The sequence below is a fragment of the Sus scrofa genome, chromosome 11, assembly GCF_000003025.6.
Source record: "Sus scrofa isolate TJ Tabasco breed Duroc chromosome 11, Sscrofa11.1, whole genome shotgun sequence".
Classification (NCBI taxonomy): Eukaryota; Metazoa; Chordata; class Mammalia; order Artiodactyla; family Suidae; genus Sus; species Sus scrofa.
Window position 1 is genome coordinate 9,320,499 of NC_010453.5, and position 17,127 is coordinate 9,337,625.

Genomic DNA, 17,127 nt, shown 5'->3' on the forward strand with positions numbered 1-17,127 from the left:
ACAGATAAGAGAGTTGTAGCCTCTCTTACTTCTGGTGTCTGCCCCCCTTGTGGCTGAAGTCGGCAGTTGCTGTAGGCTTGCTGATGAGAGGGACTGATGCCTGCCCACCAGTGGGTGGAGCTGATTCTAATCCCTCTGGTGGGCGGGGCTTAGTCTCTGGATGGGATTAGAGGCACCCTGTGCCTGAGGGGTCTTTAGGCAGCCTGTTTCCTGAGGGGCGGGGCTGTGATCCCACCTGGGTTGTTGTTTGCCCTGGGGCTTCTCAGAGCCGATGGGTGGGGCCAGATTTTCCCAAAATGGCCCCCTCCAGAGAAAGGCAGCTGCTGAATAATCGCAAGAGCTTTGCCTTCAGTGTCCATCCCTCACAACAAGCCACATTCACCCCTGTTTTCCCAGGATGTCCTCCAAGAACTGCAGTCGGGTTTGACACAGATTCCTATGGAGACCTCGCTCTGCCCTGGCACCTGGTGCACGTGAAAGTCTGTGTGCGCCTTTTAAGAATGGGGTCTTGGTTTCCCCCAGTCCTCTGGAGCTCCTGTGCACAAGCCCCACTGGCCTTCAATGCTAGATGCTCTGGGGCTCTTTCTCCCAATGCCAGATCCCTGGATGTGAGGGTTTGATGTGGGGCTCAGAACTCTCACTCCTGTGGGTGAGTCTCTGTGAACCAGTTAATTTTCAGTCTGTGGAGCTTCCCACCCAGGAGGTATGAGATTGTTTATGTCCTGAAATCGCCCCTCCTACCTCTTGATGTGTCCTCCTCTTTTTCTTCTGGAGTAGGGTATCTTTTTTAAGGTTTCTGGTCCATTTGGGTAGAGGTTGCTCAGCCTTTAGCTGTGAATTTTGTTGTTTTTAGGAGAGAAGTTGAGCTCCAGTCCTTCTATTCCACCATCTTAATCCTCTCCCTAAGTAAACTCTTTTTAGCTTCTCATGTCTGGTCTTATCCAGGAGTCTCATCATTGACTTCAGCTCCGGGGTACCTGTGCCCTGGTTGGACATCTGTTTCACTGACTGCTGACCTTCCCTCTGCTTCTGTTGTTGGCATGTGGGGTCTAGCCAAATGGCCACACTGACCCACCTTATTGCAGCTTTGTCTGTGTTCTAGAGTTTATCCACCTCCTGTGCTGTCTTATTTTTCTCTCAATTGAGGCCTGATTCACACTGTGGAGTTTATTCTAAGAAGCATATGGCAGCTGGAAAAATCTATGCAACCTTTTTTTTTTCCTTTTTTTTTTTGGTGGTGTTGTTTTTACTGAGTTGAATAGTGTCTTGCCAAAATTCAGGTTCACTCAGAACCTCAGAATGTGACCTTTTAGCAAATAGGGCCTTCAGAGATATAATTAGTTAAATTAAGATGAGGTTGGAGTTCCCTTCATGGCTCAGCAGTTAATGAACCCAGCTAGAATCCATGAGGATGTGAGTTCGATCTCAGGCCTTGCTCACTGGGTTAAAGATCCGGCATTGTGGTGAGCTGTGGTGTAGGTCACAGACAAAGCTCAGATCCTGAGTTGCTGTGGCTGCAGCATAGGCCCACAGCTGTAGCTACGATTTGACCCGTAGCCTGGGAACTTTCATATGCTATAGGTGTGGTCCTAAAAAAAAAAAAAAAGCAAATGAATGAATAAATAAATAAAGACAAGGTCATGCTGACTTAGGGTGAGCGCTAATCCATTAACTTGTGTCCTTAGAAGAAGAAAAAGCATAGGCACAGAGACACACACAGAGAAGGCTGTGTGATGACAGAGGCAGACACTGCAGTGATGCATCTGCAGGACCAGGCTCGCCCTCAATTGCCTGCCATCCCCAGGAACCAGGAGGAGGCAAGGAGGGGTCCTCCCCTGGAGCTTTCAGGGAGATTATGGCCCTGCCAACACCTTGATTCTGGACTTCTATCTTCCAGAACTGTGAGAATAAATTCCTGTTGTTTCAAGCCATGCTTGTTGCAGTAATCTGCTAAGACTTTACTTGGCACTAGTAAATGGTAAGGAGCTTCTCTTCCCAGGGTTCTTCATGGTTCTGCACTTAGGCAGGTGCTCCAGCCTCCTTTCTTCTGCAAACACAGAGAAGCACACTGAGAATCTTCCTCCATGGCTCTAGTCCAAACATCCATCCCCTGCTGGCTGAGCTTGCTCATGATGGCAACACCTCGTTGTGCTCAGGGTGCTTCAGGTCAGGCTGGAGCCAAGGAGAGACAATAAAGGAATCTCCTCCTTTGGTCTCTAGAGGAGAAGCCAGGGCATAAAGGGTTAAATGGGAATTTTTTTCTTCCAACCCTACTCTCTGGGGCCCACGTAGGTGATCCATGAAACGGTCAGGGATATTAAAATACATGATCTTCTCCAACAAGCTTGGTGGTTCTTACAGCTCACCTTTCCACTCCATCATGCCCACCCCCGCTTACCCTATAACAGCTCCTCAAATACAGAACTGGATCATTCTCTCCATAGTGGTAGTAGCTCACATTTGTTCCTGTGCCATGCAGTCTATTTAATGATTTATGTAACTCATTTAATCTTCTCAATAGTCTTATGAGGTAATACTATTATCCTCATTTTATAGATTAGAAAATCAAGACACAGAGAGATTAAGTAACTTGTTCAAGATCACACAGCTAGCAAGTGGCAGAGGTAGGATTTGAACCTAGGCAGTGGAATTCTAAAGCCTGTGCTCTTACGCACTGCTCAGATCCTAACAAGCACCATTCAGTCCAGTTCAATACACATTCCATTGAATTACCATAAAAAATTTCCAACATGTGTCTACTTTTAACCTACAAAAGGGCAATTTCGTATGGTTCAAACTAATCTGTGCCAAGCATACTGGATTAAGTGCTGGATGTTATCAATGCAGGATGCCTGGGACCATGTAGTTCATTTTCTCCCTTTAGGCATCATGCACAGCACCTTTATTATACATATGTATCATATGATGAGAATTAGTTTTGGAGTAAGACAGACTTTGATATGAATCTAGGCTCTTCCACTTACTATGTACTTTTATATACAAATTATTTCTCTTTTTTGAACTTTAAAGTTCAATTTCCTTGTCTATAAAAGGGAGGATTGTAATGCTTATATTCCAAGGTGGTTGTAAGGATAAAGTGAAATAATATATTAAAAGTGCCTGAAACATCAGTAAATATTATTGATGGGAAAAAAGGATACTCTGTACCTAGCATTCAGTAACTTACAGTCAAGAGGAGGGAACAGGGCCATCTGCAAATAATTCTTCCGCAGTATAGACCAGTAAGCTCTAAATCAGCTGTGGACACGGGCTGACCAGAGGGTGGCCCTTTAGAAATTAAATCTTGCTCTTATCTTACTTAAGTTTCTAGCTGCTTTTGGTATGTGCATGGGCAGACAAATGCATTGATACAGATCTCCCAAGAAGAATCAGTGGAGGCCTTCGTGTAGGGTGAGTGTCCCTTCATCCTGGGAGAAGTGTGTCACACAAGCCTCTGCTTTCTGAGTGGCCGAGCCACTCAGACCAGGAGCCGGAGGGGAAGAAATGATCACCCAGCACCAGCACCAGCACCACTAAGAGCTGTTTTGCTAAAACTGTGGATAAACCTAGAATTTATACCAAAAGAAAGGCAGGCTGAGGAAGAGGGGAGGGGCAGAGATGGGTGACCTGGTAGGCCCCAAACTGTTTTTTTTTTTTTTTAATGTTTTTAGGGCCGCACCCACGGCATATGGAAGTTCCCAGGCTAGGGGTCGAATCGGAGCTACAGCTGCCAGCCTACACCACAGTCGCAGCAACACAGGATCCAAGCCAAGTCTGCGATCTACACCACAGCTCACAGCAATGCCAGATCCCTAACCCACTGAGTGGATCGAACCATGTCCTCATGGATACTAGTTGGGTTCATGACTGCTGAGCTACGATGGGAACTCCCCAAACCTTTTTTCATTTCAATTATGTTATAAAAATCACTATAAAGTTAGATTTGCTCTCAAAATTATCCTCAGAAAAGAGCACAAAGTTTCCTAAAATATAGGACATATATTATTTTGTTTTTGAAAAATAGCCTTTTTTTTTTTTTTTTTTCCCCTGAGAAAGACCATCAGCTTGAAAGGACCTCTAGTTTTAGATACACATATGAGTCATCTGACAGAACAGGAGAGACAGACTAAGATTTTAAACTAAAATTTACCAGTGATTCTGGGAAGAATGACTTCAATATTGCTTTAAGTAAGCCCTATAAGGACCACCCACAGAGTGATGTGGGATGTGGTTACACTGAAGATCAAGAATATACGTATGGGAGTTCCCGTCGTGGCGCAGTGGTTAACGAATCCGACTAGGAACCGTGAGGTTGCGGGTTCGATGCCTGGCCTTGCTCAGTGGGTTAAGGATCTGGCGTTGCCATGAGCTGTGGTGTAGGTTGCAGATGTGGCTTGGATCCTGCGTTGCTGTGGCTGTGGTGTAGGCCAGCAGCTGTAGCTCTGATTCAACCCCCTAGCCTGGGAACCTCCATATGCCATGGGTGAGACCCTGAAAAGGCAAAAAAAAAAAAAAATGTATGTGTGTGTATATATATATATATATATAACCAGGTCACTTTGCTGTACAGCAGAAATTGATACAACATTGTAAATAACTCTACTTTAATTAAAAAAATCAAAGAAAAAAGAATATAAAAATTATGCACTGTATTAGTTTTTCACGACTGCTATGACAAATTACCATAAGCTGAGTGGCTTGAAACAACACAAATTTATTATCTCACAGCTCTGGAGGTTAGGAGTCTGAGAAGAGTCTCACTCAGCTAAATTGAGGTGTGGCTGGACTACGTTCCCTCTGGAAGCTGTGTGGGAAAATCTGTTTTCTTGCCTTTTCTAGCTTCTAGAGGCAGCTCACTTTCCTTTGCTCACAGGGTCATTCTCACATTGACCCTGACCTACTCCCCTGCCTTCTCATACATTTAAGGACCCTTATGATTACACTGGGTGCACCTGGATGATCCAGGGTAGTCTGATTTTAAGATCATCTCATTAGCAATCTTAATCCTTTTTGCAACCTCAGTTTCTCTTTGCCATGTAACCCAGCATATTCACAGGTTCTGGGGATTAGGATGGGGGCATTTGGGCAGGGCATTATTTTCCCTACCTTATGTACCTAGAGAATACCCTGCAACAAGCAACCCCACTCGCCTCCCCAAAAATCCCATCTCTCCTAGCATGATGTGAATGGCTAATTGAGGCTTGGGATAAATTTCTTGTGACATCATGCTGCAAAGTGCTGTGTGTCAAACAACACACATTATCAGTAAAGATTATCAACTTGGAAAATTACTCAAAAGTGACTTGTTAGATGCTAACTGTGATGATCAAGACATGGAAAAGTTTGAATAAACATGTTTTATAAATAAAAGGTTAAAAAGCTATATTTTAAAAGTATGTGTATAAATAATGCATTAAATATTTAACCAGACATTCTACTATTTCTGCTACATCCTTAAGGTTTATATGCTTCTGAGTTGTCAAAACATTTTTTTTAGATGTTTTCACTGGAAAGTAGGACCCTCTGATATTAGAGTTACTTATGTCTGGGCATATAGATGAACATCATAAAATTAATATATGCTCAAAATAAAAATTCAAAAGGTCAGGAGGCTAGATGGTAAAAAATAAAGTATGTTTTTAGTGTCCTGAGCCCATTCCAGTTTTATCCAGAAGTAACTGCTATGAAGAGTTTCTTTTGAATCCTTCCAGAAATGTTCTTTCCAACGTCATCTGTCTTGTTACTTCTTGTTAGACTCTTCCCTTGCTCCTTATGCTCCAACTGCACTGTCTGCTTTTTGTTCTTCCAAAACTTCTGGCTCTTTCCTGGAGCCCCAGGGCCTTTGTACCTTCTGTTTCTTCTTAAAACAATTTTTTATTATGTTTTTATTTTTTCTATTATAGTTGATTGACATTGTCCTGTCAATTTCTGCTGTACAGCAAAGTGCACTGGTCATACATATATATATAATATTATATGTATGTATGTATATATGTACACACACACACACACATATATATGAACAGCAAAGTGACCTGGTCATACATACACACACACACATATATGTATGTGTGTGTGTGTGTGTGTGTGTGTATGTGTGTGTGTATATACATTCTTTTTCTCACATTATCCTCCATCATGCTCCATCATAAGTGACTAGGTATAGTTCCCTGTGCTGTACAGCAGGATCTCATTGCTTATCCACTCCAAATACAGTAGTTTGTATCTACTAACCCCAGATTCCCAGTCCATCCATCTCTCTCCCCCTCCCCCTTGGCAACCACAAGTCTTTTCTCTATATCCATGCGTTTGTTTCTGTTCTGTAGATATATTAATTTGTGCCATATTTCAGATTCCACATATAAGGTAAATCATATGGTATTTGTCTTTATCTTTCTGACTTACTTCACTTAGTATGAGAATCTCTGGTTCCCTTCGTGTTGCTGCAGTTATTTTGTTCTTTTTTATGGCTGAATAGCATTCCATTGTGTATATGAACCCCATCTTCTTAATCCATTCATCTGTCAATGGACATTTAGGTTGTTTCCATGCCTTGGCTATTGTGAATAGTGCTTCAGTGAACATACAGGTGCATGTATCTTTTTCAAGGCAAGTTGTGTCTGAATATATGCCCAAGAGTGGGATTTCTGGGTCATATGGTAGTTCTATATTTAGTTTTCTGAGGAACCTCCATACTGTTTTCCATAGTAGTTGTTCCAATTTATATTCCCACCAACAGTGCACAACCCTTTTCTTCACACCTTCTCCAGCATTTGTTATTGGTACACTTATAAATGATAGCCATTCTGACCTGTGTGAGGTGCCATCTCACTGTTGTTTTGATTTGCATACACACAGATGTTGAGTAATCAGTGATGTTGAGCATTTTTTCATGTGCTTGTTGGCCATTTGTATGTCTTCTTTGGGGAAATGTCTATTTAGGTCTTCTGCCCATTTTTCACTTGAGTTGCTTAATGCTGTGTTGTATGAGCTGTTTATATATTTTGGAGATTAAGCCCTTGTCAGTTGCATTGTTTGCAACTATTTTTCCCATTATGTAGTTGTCTTTTTTTTTTTAAGGTTTTCTTTGCTGTGCAAATCTTGTAAGTTTAAGTCCTATTGGTTTATTTTTGTTTTTATTTCTGTACTAACAATGTTCTAGTTCTCATAAAACATAGAATGTTACATAGTAACATAGAATGTTAGCAGCTGAAATGTGCATCTCTTTATTTGCTGTTCTTGCCATGTGTCCTGTATGATAAAAATTTCATCAGAGAAGCCTTTTTCAGTCTCTCTCAACACTCCCCCTCTTTGAGCCTCCAGGAGCTACCCAAGAACAGCACCAGCCCTCAGAAGAAACCAGTGATAGATTTTACTGACATATTTGCTGAAAAGACTATTTCATAAAATCTCTCTCTTTTTTTTTTTAGGGCCACTACACCTGCGGCATATGGAAGTTCCCAGGCTAGGAGTCCAATTGGAGCTGCAGCTGCAGGCCTACTCCACAGCCACAACAACATCAGATCTGAGCCAAGTCTTTGACCTATGCCACAGCTCACGGCAATGCCGGATCCTTAACTCACTTAGTGGCGCCAGGTATCAAATCCAAATATTCATGGATACTAGTAAGGTGGGTTCATTACTGCTGAGCCACAACAGGAACTCCCAAAATCTCTTGACTACTTGTAGACTTTGTCCTGCTTTCTCCACAGCAGAGTAAAAGAAATATAATGGGTACAATTCAGGTTGGGAGCTCCTGATGCTAGAAACACTCAAGCACCATCATTGTTCTTCAGGCTATGTTGTTACACTTTATAGAGTCAGTACGTTTTTACGTGGGTGACACTCCAAGGCTCTGATCACCTGGTCAACCATGTGAACAGTGAGCATTGAGGCTCTTTGCCTGGTTGCATGTCCCCACTGATGGTGAAGAGCCAAAGGCTCAGAGAGGGTATGCGAAGTGCTCAAGAATTCAGAGCCAGTAACAGAAGGAGCCGGAGTTAGAATCCGGGTCTTCTGATCCCGATAGAGAACTTTTTCAGGACAGACCCGCTGTCTCTCCTCCTTTTAGTTGAATAGCTGTCAAGCAGCCAGCCTCCTTTCAGATGGAGTCCCAGGCAGTTGTTGTCAGGGCCATCCCATACCATCAAAGGGAAGTGGGACAGAGAAATTGCCAGATATGTCCCTGGGGCATGTGGTCCCCTCATGGCTGAGTCGCTGGGTAGAGGCAGGCCTGAGTGTTGGGCCTGTGGTCAGAGCCCAGGAAACCTTGCTTCCTTTGGTGGCTGTGGATATGGGGTTATGGTCAGAAAAACTGAACATAATCAAGAGGAAAGGAGTGAACTGAAACAGAATTGTCAATTCAGCTGATGGGTAGCACTCACTAGAAATTCAGGAGGTTTCACTTGAGATGCCAAATGAAGTGTGAGGCCCTCACTCAAGGTCTGCCTCAGTAAATTTTCACTGTTTCTGTTAAAAACACACACACACACAACTAATATATTCATTAGAGAAGAGACTTTAAAAGTTGCAGTGAAACAAAGGGAGAGCAGATAGCATTCAGAATCAGTTTGTTTTTATGAGGAAAGAACCTACAAGTCAAGCAAAAGGCGTCTTCCTCGTGACAGTTTTTCTCAGTTGAAATGTACAATGAGGAGGGAATGTGGTGTGGGTTTAATCCAAAGCTTTAGCGATGCCTCTCAGCTTTGGGATGACGGCAAAGCCAGAGTGCTTTCCGACAAACAAGCGTGGAGTTTGAAAAGCCTCCTGTGGCCATGTGCAGTCAGGTACAGTTGTGCGAACTCCCGAGGCCTCTGGCTGGTTTTGTCGTGGGGTCACCAGGAGAACCGAAGCAGTTCCAAGCCTGGAAAGCGCTGGGCTTTGTGGTGACGCTTGTCCTCCGCATGCTTCCCTGCACATCTGAGGAGGCAGAGCTGCTCCCCTGGGCACAGCAGTGCTCCTGGCCGCTGGGGCCTCTGATACAGTTTCTGAACACCTCACTTAACGGCTGATCGTACACTGTCCCCACCTGCTCACCACCAAGGCTTGCCATGGTCACCCAACTGTGAACACAGACTTGAGAAATGATGGTGACAGAGGTGGTGGGAAGCTGTGCTAGTTTGTGTGGGCTGCTCTGCTAGAATATCATAGACTGAAAGGCTTATATACAGCAAACATTTACATCTCACAGTTCTGGAGACCGGAACGTCCAAGATGAAGGTGCTGGCAGGTGCTGGCAGGTAAGGACCTACTTCCTCGTTCACAGGTAGCCATCTCGTTGTGTCCTCGCATGTAGCAGAAGTGAGGAGGGACCTCTCTGGGGCCTCTTTTAGAAAATGAGATTTTGGGAGTTCCCGTCGTGGCGCAGTGGTTAACGAATCCGACTAGGAACCATGAGGTTGTGGGTTCGGTCCCTGCCCTTGCTCAGTGGGTTAACGATCCGGCATTGCCGTGAGCTGTGGTGTAGGTTGCAGACGCGGCTCGGATCCGAATCCGACTAGGAACCATGAGGTTGTGGGTTCGGTCCCTGCCCTTGCTCAGTGGGTTAACGATCTGGCATTGCCGTGAGCTGTGGTGTAGGTTGCAGACGCGGCTCGGATCCGCATTGCTGTGCCTCTGGCGTAGGCCGGTGGCTACAGCTCCGATTCGACCCCTAGCCTGGGAACCTCCATATGCCGCGGGAGTGGCCCAAGAAATAGCAACAACAACAACAACAACAAAAAGACAAAAAGACAAAAAAAACAAAAAACAAAACAAAACAAAAACAAACAAACAAAGAAAAAAATAGAAACGGCTTCCCTACCTCGGATGACCTTCCCAATCTTTCAAAAAAAAAAAAAAAAAAGAAAATGAGATTTTATAAATCTTACTCACAGGGGCTCCACCCCATGACCTAGTCACCTCCCAAAGGACCCACCTCCAACTGCCATTGCATCGGGGCTTAGGTTTCAGCATATGCACTGGGGGAGACTCAATCATTCTATCTAAGAAGGCGGGGAGAGAAGGACGTGAGAGGGCGGCATGGCGTGTGGCTGCGGGGGAGGCGGCTGCAGTGAACGAAAAGGACTGTAGTACACGTGGTTCCATAGTCGGCCTCAATTCTTCACTTTTCCTTGTACCCACCCTCGGTGACATGTGACTGTGTAGCTCCTCCTAGTGTATTTCCTCATCCCTGACTTTGAGTTTGGCCATAGGACTAGCTTTTTTTTTTTTTTTTTGCTTTTTAAGGCCACACTCGGGGCATATGGAGGTTCCCAGGCTAGGGATCTAATTGGAGCTACAACTGCTGGCCTACACCACAGCCACAGCAACGCTGGATCTGAGCTGCATCTGTGACATACACCACAGCTCATGGCCACACCGGATCCATAATCCACCGAGCAAGGCCAGGGATCGAACGTGCAACCTCATGGTTCCTAGTTAGATTTGTTTCCGCTGTACCACAAAGGGAACTCCCATATGACTGACTGAGAACAGAATGAGACTGTATCCCTGTCCTGAACCTAGACCTTAGGAGGCCTTGCATGACTGTGCTGGCATTCTTGTGCCTCAGCCACTGCCACCAGGAGAACATTCTTCAGTGGCCAAGGAGGAGGCACATGTGGAGCAGTCTAGATGGGCCCAGATATCCCATCACATAACTAGATCCACAGTTATGTGAACAAATTCAGCTGAGTTGTAAGGACCACCCAACTGAGCCCCAATGGATCAGCTGACCTCCAGACATAGGATAAATAGTAACAGATTGCTGTTTTAAAAAGTTTAGGAGGCTTGTTACACATTAGTAGTTAACTAATATACCTACTTAGCTATAATCCCTTTCTTCCTTGTTACAGAATCCTGATCTTTCTTTCTTTCTTTCTTTCTTTCTTTCTTTCTTTCTTTCTTTCTTCTTCCTTCTTTCTTTCTTCCTTCCTTCCTTCCTTCCTTCCTTCCTTCCTTCCTTCTTTTGCCTTTTCTAGGGCTGCACCCATGGCATATGGAGGTTCCCAGGCTAGGGGTCTAATTGGAGCTACAGCTGCCGGCCTATGCCACATCCACAGCAATGCTGGTTCCAAGCTGCGTCTACGACCTACACCACAGCTCACAGCAACGCCAGATCCTTAACCCACTGAGCAAGGCCAGGGATGGAACCTGAAACCTCATCGTTCCTAGTTGGATTCGTTAACCACTGAGCCATGACGGGAACTCCTAGAAAGCTGATCAGGTCACCTTTGTTGCCATTTGCCATATACTTTCTTTCCCAGACTCCCTTGCAGCTAATGATGACCGTATGACCTAGTTCTGGCCAAGGATACGTAACAGGCAATCTTATTTCTGGAAGGGATTTTTCTCCATGATAAAAATAAAACCTTCATCTGTCCATCCCCTTCTTCCCAGCTCAGGCACTGATGACTATGAGATGGCTGGAATGGTGGAAATCATCTTGTCATCATGAGGTCGCAAGTTCAAGGACACTGAAGATGTCCAAACAGAAGGATGAGAAAAGCCTCTTTTTTTTTTCTTTTAAATCACATTGTTGAGCTACAGAACCCTGGGGCCACCTACCTCCAGGCTCTCCCCAGGTAAACAATGATTGTATCTTCATGGTCCCACCCTCTGTTGGGATTAGATTTGATGTTATGGTAGCCCAGTGCATTCTTGAGCGGGTGGGGATATGATGAAGGTGGAAGAGAAGAGTGTGGGTGATACGTGAGGAAAGTGTGTGTTCACAGCGTCACACGGAGAATTGTAGACCTTTTCCTAATTATCTGTGTAACTTTGAGTAATTCACTCACCACTTTGGGCAGCATTGCCCTCTCCTGAGAGGAGAAGACATTTAACTAAATGATCGCTAAGGTTTTTGCAATTCTGACATTCCCTCTGAACACACAGTCAAGTCTCTGCTGCCGCAGCTGGACACCTAGTCACAGAGCATTTCCAAGAACTGTTCATTATGTCCAAGGAAAAGATTGAGAAAAGTTGTTCCATAGCAAATGCGTAGCTCTGGGCTTGTAAATTAGAAGTTTCTTTTTCATTTCTGAGTTCGTGTCTAAGAGAAGTCTTACCTGCTCTGGGGGATGTCCACCGAATGCTCATTAGGTGCCTCATTTATGAAAATGATTTGTAGGCGAGGAACAAATGCTTCCTTTTCAGGAGCAGGTGTTGTGGGATGACGAGAAACACACTGGCTAACGCCTTGTCATCCAGTTTCACAGAAATCTCTGGTATCCTGGGCAGCTTTGACACCATTCTGGGGAGTGAACTAAGGGGACACATCTTTTGAATAAATTAGTCTATTTATTCAGTTTCTGGTTCTGCAGAATAGAGCTTTGGCCAGATCCCAGAGCAGCATCAGCAAGGAGAAAAATGTCATCTTATTTTCTGCTTTAGCCAACAGCATTTTCCTGCCCAGACTCTGCAAAATGGACTTGTTAGCTTTGCAGGCTCCTCCAGCTGCCACTGTTTCTCCCTGGCCTTCTGGTTACACAAGTCCCTGATTCAGTCAGTCAGATTTCTTCAGTTCTGTTTTTTACCCCCTCTGATCATTTTTCTTTCATTTCCCCTTGCTCTTTACCACAGTGATATCCAATAAGCTTTTTCCTTTTCCCCCATTTCCTCCCACCTTCCAGTATCTCTGTCACCCTGTCATTTCTCCATCTCCTGCTCCATTCCAGAAGGCTTCTCTGAGTTTTGAGTACTGATGTTCCTAAAATCCAGGGAGAACTCCGGGATTCGTAACTGTCAGATGTCATCCCACAAAAGGATTTTCCCAGCTTTTACTTGCTGTTCAAAGAGAATTTCACAGCTACGTTTCTTCGGTTTTCCTTATGGTATTCTGCAGCATAATTTTTAGCTCTGGAAACATACTGGATCCAAGTGGAATTTGGGGAGAGTTTCAAATTCTAACCGGGGCAGAGCAGTGGAGACCACCTGAGCACGTGAATGTCATTCATTTATATACATGTTACCAACCTCCATTGCAGATGACTGTGAGATTCTAAAGCCCTGGGCAAGGATTGTAAGGGGAGATAAAGCACTTTATGCATCTCTGTATCATATGTGGAGCTTCCTTAGAGGAGGAGTGGGCAGGATTTATGAAGGAAAAAATTCCCACTGAGAGCAAGACAGGATTAAACATTGGGTTTCATCATTACTAATTCCAACCAGCTGAAGGAGACACAAACCCTGACCCCCTCCTGGACCCACATAAAGACTAGTTTCTGAACCATGGAGATGGATGTGTTTGAATTTACCAGATACAGACCTTTAGCTTAATTTCCAGAGTGCTGGCTTTCAAGCCTTGTTAATCACAATGAACGCTGCTCTCTGGATTAAATATCCCTAACTTTCCCCTCTCAGCTGCGTATTCAGTGCATTTCTTAGCTTGTGTGTGCTTCTCTACTTGGCAGGTCAATAAACTGGGCTTTGTGGATTTTATTTATTTTGTAATTTTATAGCTCTGGTAGTCTTCGTTTTATTATTTTTCAGAATATGGGCTGTAGGGGAGCCAACTAATGTTTAACATCTGACAGCAGCACATAAAAAATTCTGAACCGTAAGAACAACTAAAAAACAACTAAACCAAACAACAATAAACCAATAACAGCAGCAGGAGCATAATAACAGCAAATCTCACTCATCAAACAGGGCCTTGGTAGGAAATAAGACCCACTATAATTTCCCAGCTCAGGTAATTTCTAACTAGGAATTGGTTTCAACTGGACTAAGCCAGTTTCAACTGTGAAACTGCTCAAGTCTAGATTTGAATATTACTTCTGGATGTTTGTGTGGCCTCTTTGTTTGCTGTAAGATTCAAAGTTTAGCAGAGTGATAAGGAACAAAAGGCATAATTTTAACAAAAATTACTTGCCTGCTTTCATTTACTCATCAATATTGCTACAAAATTTGTTTAGGTGGGAATTGTGTACCTTTGATTCTTGTATCAATACCTTGATTTTCTCAGAAGAATCCACAACATGAATTCCTTTTGTTTTGCAAGCTTACTTAAGAAACTCAGAAGGTTTTCAGTTCTAAGTAGTGCTCTGTAGCACATCTTTCAAACTGCGGGTATTATTGAAGTCCTGTACATCATTCTTCCCTGAAACAAACATCTGGCACTCTCCCCATAAGTATACTTCCCTCCTACATCGAGCTGCTATTGTGATTTGTTTTTTCCCCTCATGGCAGATTACTAATGGACTTCGTATTTGTGAAGGGAATTGATTAAAAATGTAGCGGAATCTATTTGATGTCCTCCTTGTCATAGGCTTAAAGTATTACAGCCCAATCAGGTTTCTGCCTCTGGCTGTCCCTGTCTTTTAGGACTTTTGGTCTGTAATATAAAGTCCATAATGCTTTGCTTGTCCTAAGTAAGATCGGGATCCAGTGTCTTTTATGGCGACCTTCCCAGCTCCTCCCTTACTCTGCTATCTTTAAGTAAATGTTTATTCAGTGCCTGTCACCCGGGGCTTTATCTTGGGCACGTATAAAATGATGTTGAGTGCGTTCCTTCTGCCTTCTAGGAGCTCAAGTTAAGCCATATTTCTCTCTCCCTTCCTCAAACACTTGTTAACATGCTGGAGAGTGAACATAAGAGGATCCTTTGATATTTCAACAGACAAGCCAGAGCAAGGGCCCCACCCAAGAGTGAGTAGCTAGTGGCATGTTTCCAGGACGTAGAAAGCAGGAGAATATAAGCTGGGGGTTGGAAGGGGAAATAATAATTATTTCTCTTTCTTTTATAGAAATCTTCTCATAAGACATGGTTTTTTGGACAATGTACAGTTATAAATTTCTGAATAACAAACTATCCCAAAACTTAGTGGCTTCTTTTTTTTTAATTTTTTAAATTAAATTTAATTTTTTTTTAGGGCTGCAGGTGTGTGATATGGACGTTCTCAGGTTAGAGGTCAAGTCAGAGCTACATCTGCTGGCCACAGCCACAGCAACACCAGATCTGAGCTGCATTTGTGACCTATACCTCAGCTCACAGCAACACCAGATCCTTAAGCCACAGTGTGGGGCCAGGGATCGAACCCACATCCTCACGGATACTAGTTGGGTTCATTTCTGTTGAGCCATATTGTTGGGAACTCCCCTAGTGGCTTTAAACAGAGATGATTTATTATCTTTCACAATTCTTAGGGCAATTCTTATTCATATTTGTGCAGTTCTCTTACTTATCTTGTAACAAGAGTTGCAAAAGTTTGGGAGTTCCCTTGTGGCACCCTGGGTTAAGGATCTGGCATTGCCACTGCAGTGGCTTGGGTCACTGCTGTGGCACAGGTTCAACTCCTGGCTCAGGAACTTCCACATGCAGCAGGCATGGTGGAAAAAAAAAGGGAGTTCCCCTTGTGGCTCAGTGGTTAACAAACCCGACTAGTATCCATAAAGATGTGGGTTCGATCCCTGGCCTTGTTCAATAAGTTAAGGATCTGGCATTATCCTGAGCTGTGGTGTAGTTTGGTTGCAGACGTGTCTCGGGTCCCGCATTGCTATGGCTGTGGCGTAGGCCTGCAGCTGCAACTCTGATTCAACCCCTAGCCTGTGAACTTCCATATGCCACTGGTGTGGCCCTAAAAAAATAAAAAACAAACAAAAAAAAGTTGGAAGAGAGTGAGACTGGAGAGCCTGAGATGGCCTCACTCACTGTCAGCAGTTGCTGCTGACTGCAGGCTGGAATGGCTTTATTTCCTTTCGCAGGACCTCTTCTCCTCCAATAGACTAGAAAGGGCTAATTTACAGCAAGTACTCCCAGGGTCTCAAAGTCTAAGCTCTGGAACTTCTACAATGCCACATTCTGCTGGTCTGAGCAGGTCGCAAGAACATTCCAGATTCCAGGGGTGGAGAAATAGATTCCACCTTTCAATGGAGAACCAAAGGGATATATATCCAAGGAGACATGACTCATTGGGAACTATTATTGTAACAACCTATCACAGCAGAAGTAGGTCTGCCGAGTGGGGAGAAGGGTGGAACTGGGAGGGAGGAGAAGGATAACCTAAGAAGTGAAGATGCAGATTTCCTTGGAATTTTTGTTCTTACCTTCAGTTAGGGATTCTGTATGCCAGCAAAGGGTACATTGTCTCTAGTTATTTGTTTCTGAGGATCCAGATTCATAGGTATGTAATAATGAAGGGAAAATGATGGATGCCTGCAATTTTTATTGAAGTTTGGCATTTAGGGGATAATATATAAAATAGCAGAAAATACTAGTATACCAGAGATGAAGGGAAACAGAAGATTTTATCAGGAAATTACATTCCCCTTCCAGGTTATATGTGTATTTGAATACACATATGAAATGCTTTCTGTTGTAAGCTCACTTCAATTTTATGGTTAAAGCTTTAAAAGATGGTTTTCTTTTCTGTAGCCAGGCAGGCTGTCACCAAGTGATGGGTGTGTGCTTTACCTGGGAGTCATGTGGTTCTTTTACTCAAGCCTCTTAGAATCTTAATCATGAATTTCCTATATATAGTCAGGAAACATGCACCTCTTTTTTAGAAAAGTTGAATTGGAGTTCCCATCGTGGCTGAGCAGAAATGAATCTGACTAGTATCCATGAGGGTGCGGGTTCAGTCCCTGGCCTCGCTTCAATGGGTTAAGGATCCGGTGCTGCCGTGAGCTGTGGTGTAGATCAAAGAAGACGCGGCTTGGATATGGCATTGCTGTGGCAGTAGCTGTGACACAGGCCAGTGGCTATGGCTCCAATTCGACCCCTAGCCTGGGAACCTCCATATGCCTCGGGTGCAGCCCTAAAAAAAAAAAAAAATTAAAAAATAAAATAAGAAAATTGAATTCCAAAGCCATTTTCAACTTATTTTTTAAAAGGTGAATTTTAGAAATAATTTTCATAGTACAGTTTTGTTTCTTTTTCATCAACCTTTAATGTTCCCTTTTTCATTTGCTCTAACATTCTAGTCTTTCCAAGTTGTTTCTTTTTTAGTAGTTACTGCCATCTTTCTGTTGGAGCCAGAGGTTGTTGGACTCAGAGTGACTTCAGGGAGTTCTTTCTGTGGCACAGTGGGTTAATGATATGGCCTGTTTCTGTGGAGGCACTGGTTCAATCCCTGGCCCAGCACAGTGGGTGAAGGATTCAGCAATGCTGCGCCTGTGGCGTAGGTCGAAGTTCCAGCTCTGATTTGA

General features: G+C 43.7%; 1 long non-coding RNA gene across 3 annotated transcripts in view; it reads left to right on the plus strand.

Annotated features, from left to right (window-relative positions):
• Nucleotides 1-17,127, plus strand: part of LOC102159278 — a 130,641-nt gene that overhangs the window by 75,744 nt on the left and 37,770 nt on the right. For 2 of the 3 annotated variants that reach the window (XR_002336651.1, XR_002336652.1), the window contains exon 1: nt 11,384-11,564. The exons of the other annotated variant lie outside the window; for it this stretch is intronic. This is a non-coding gene — a long non-coding RNA (uncharacterized LOC102159278). Of the gene's footprint in view, nt 1-11,383; nt 11,565-17,127 lie in introns of those variants that run through there. 3 annotated transcript variants of the gene reach the window in all.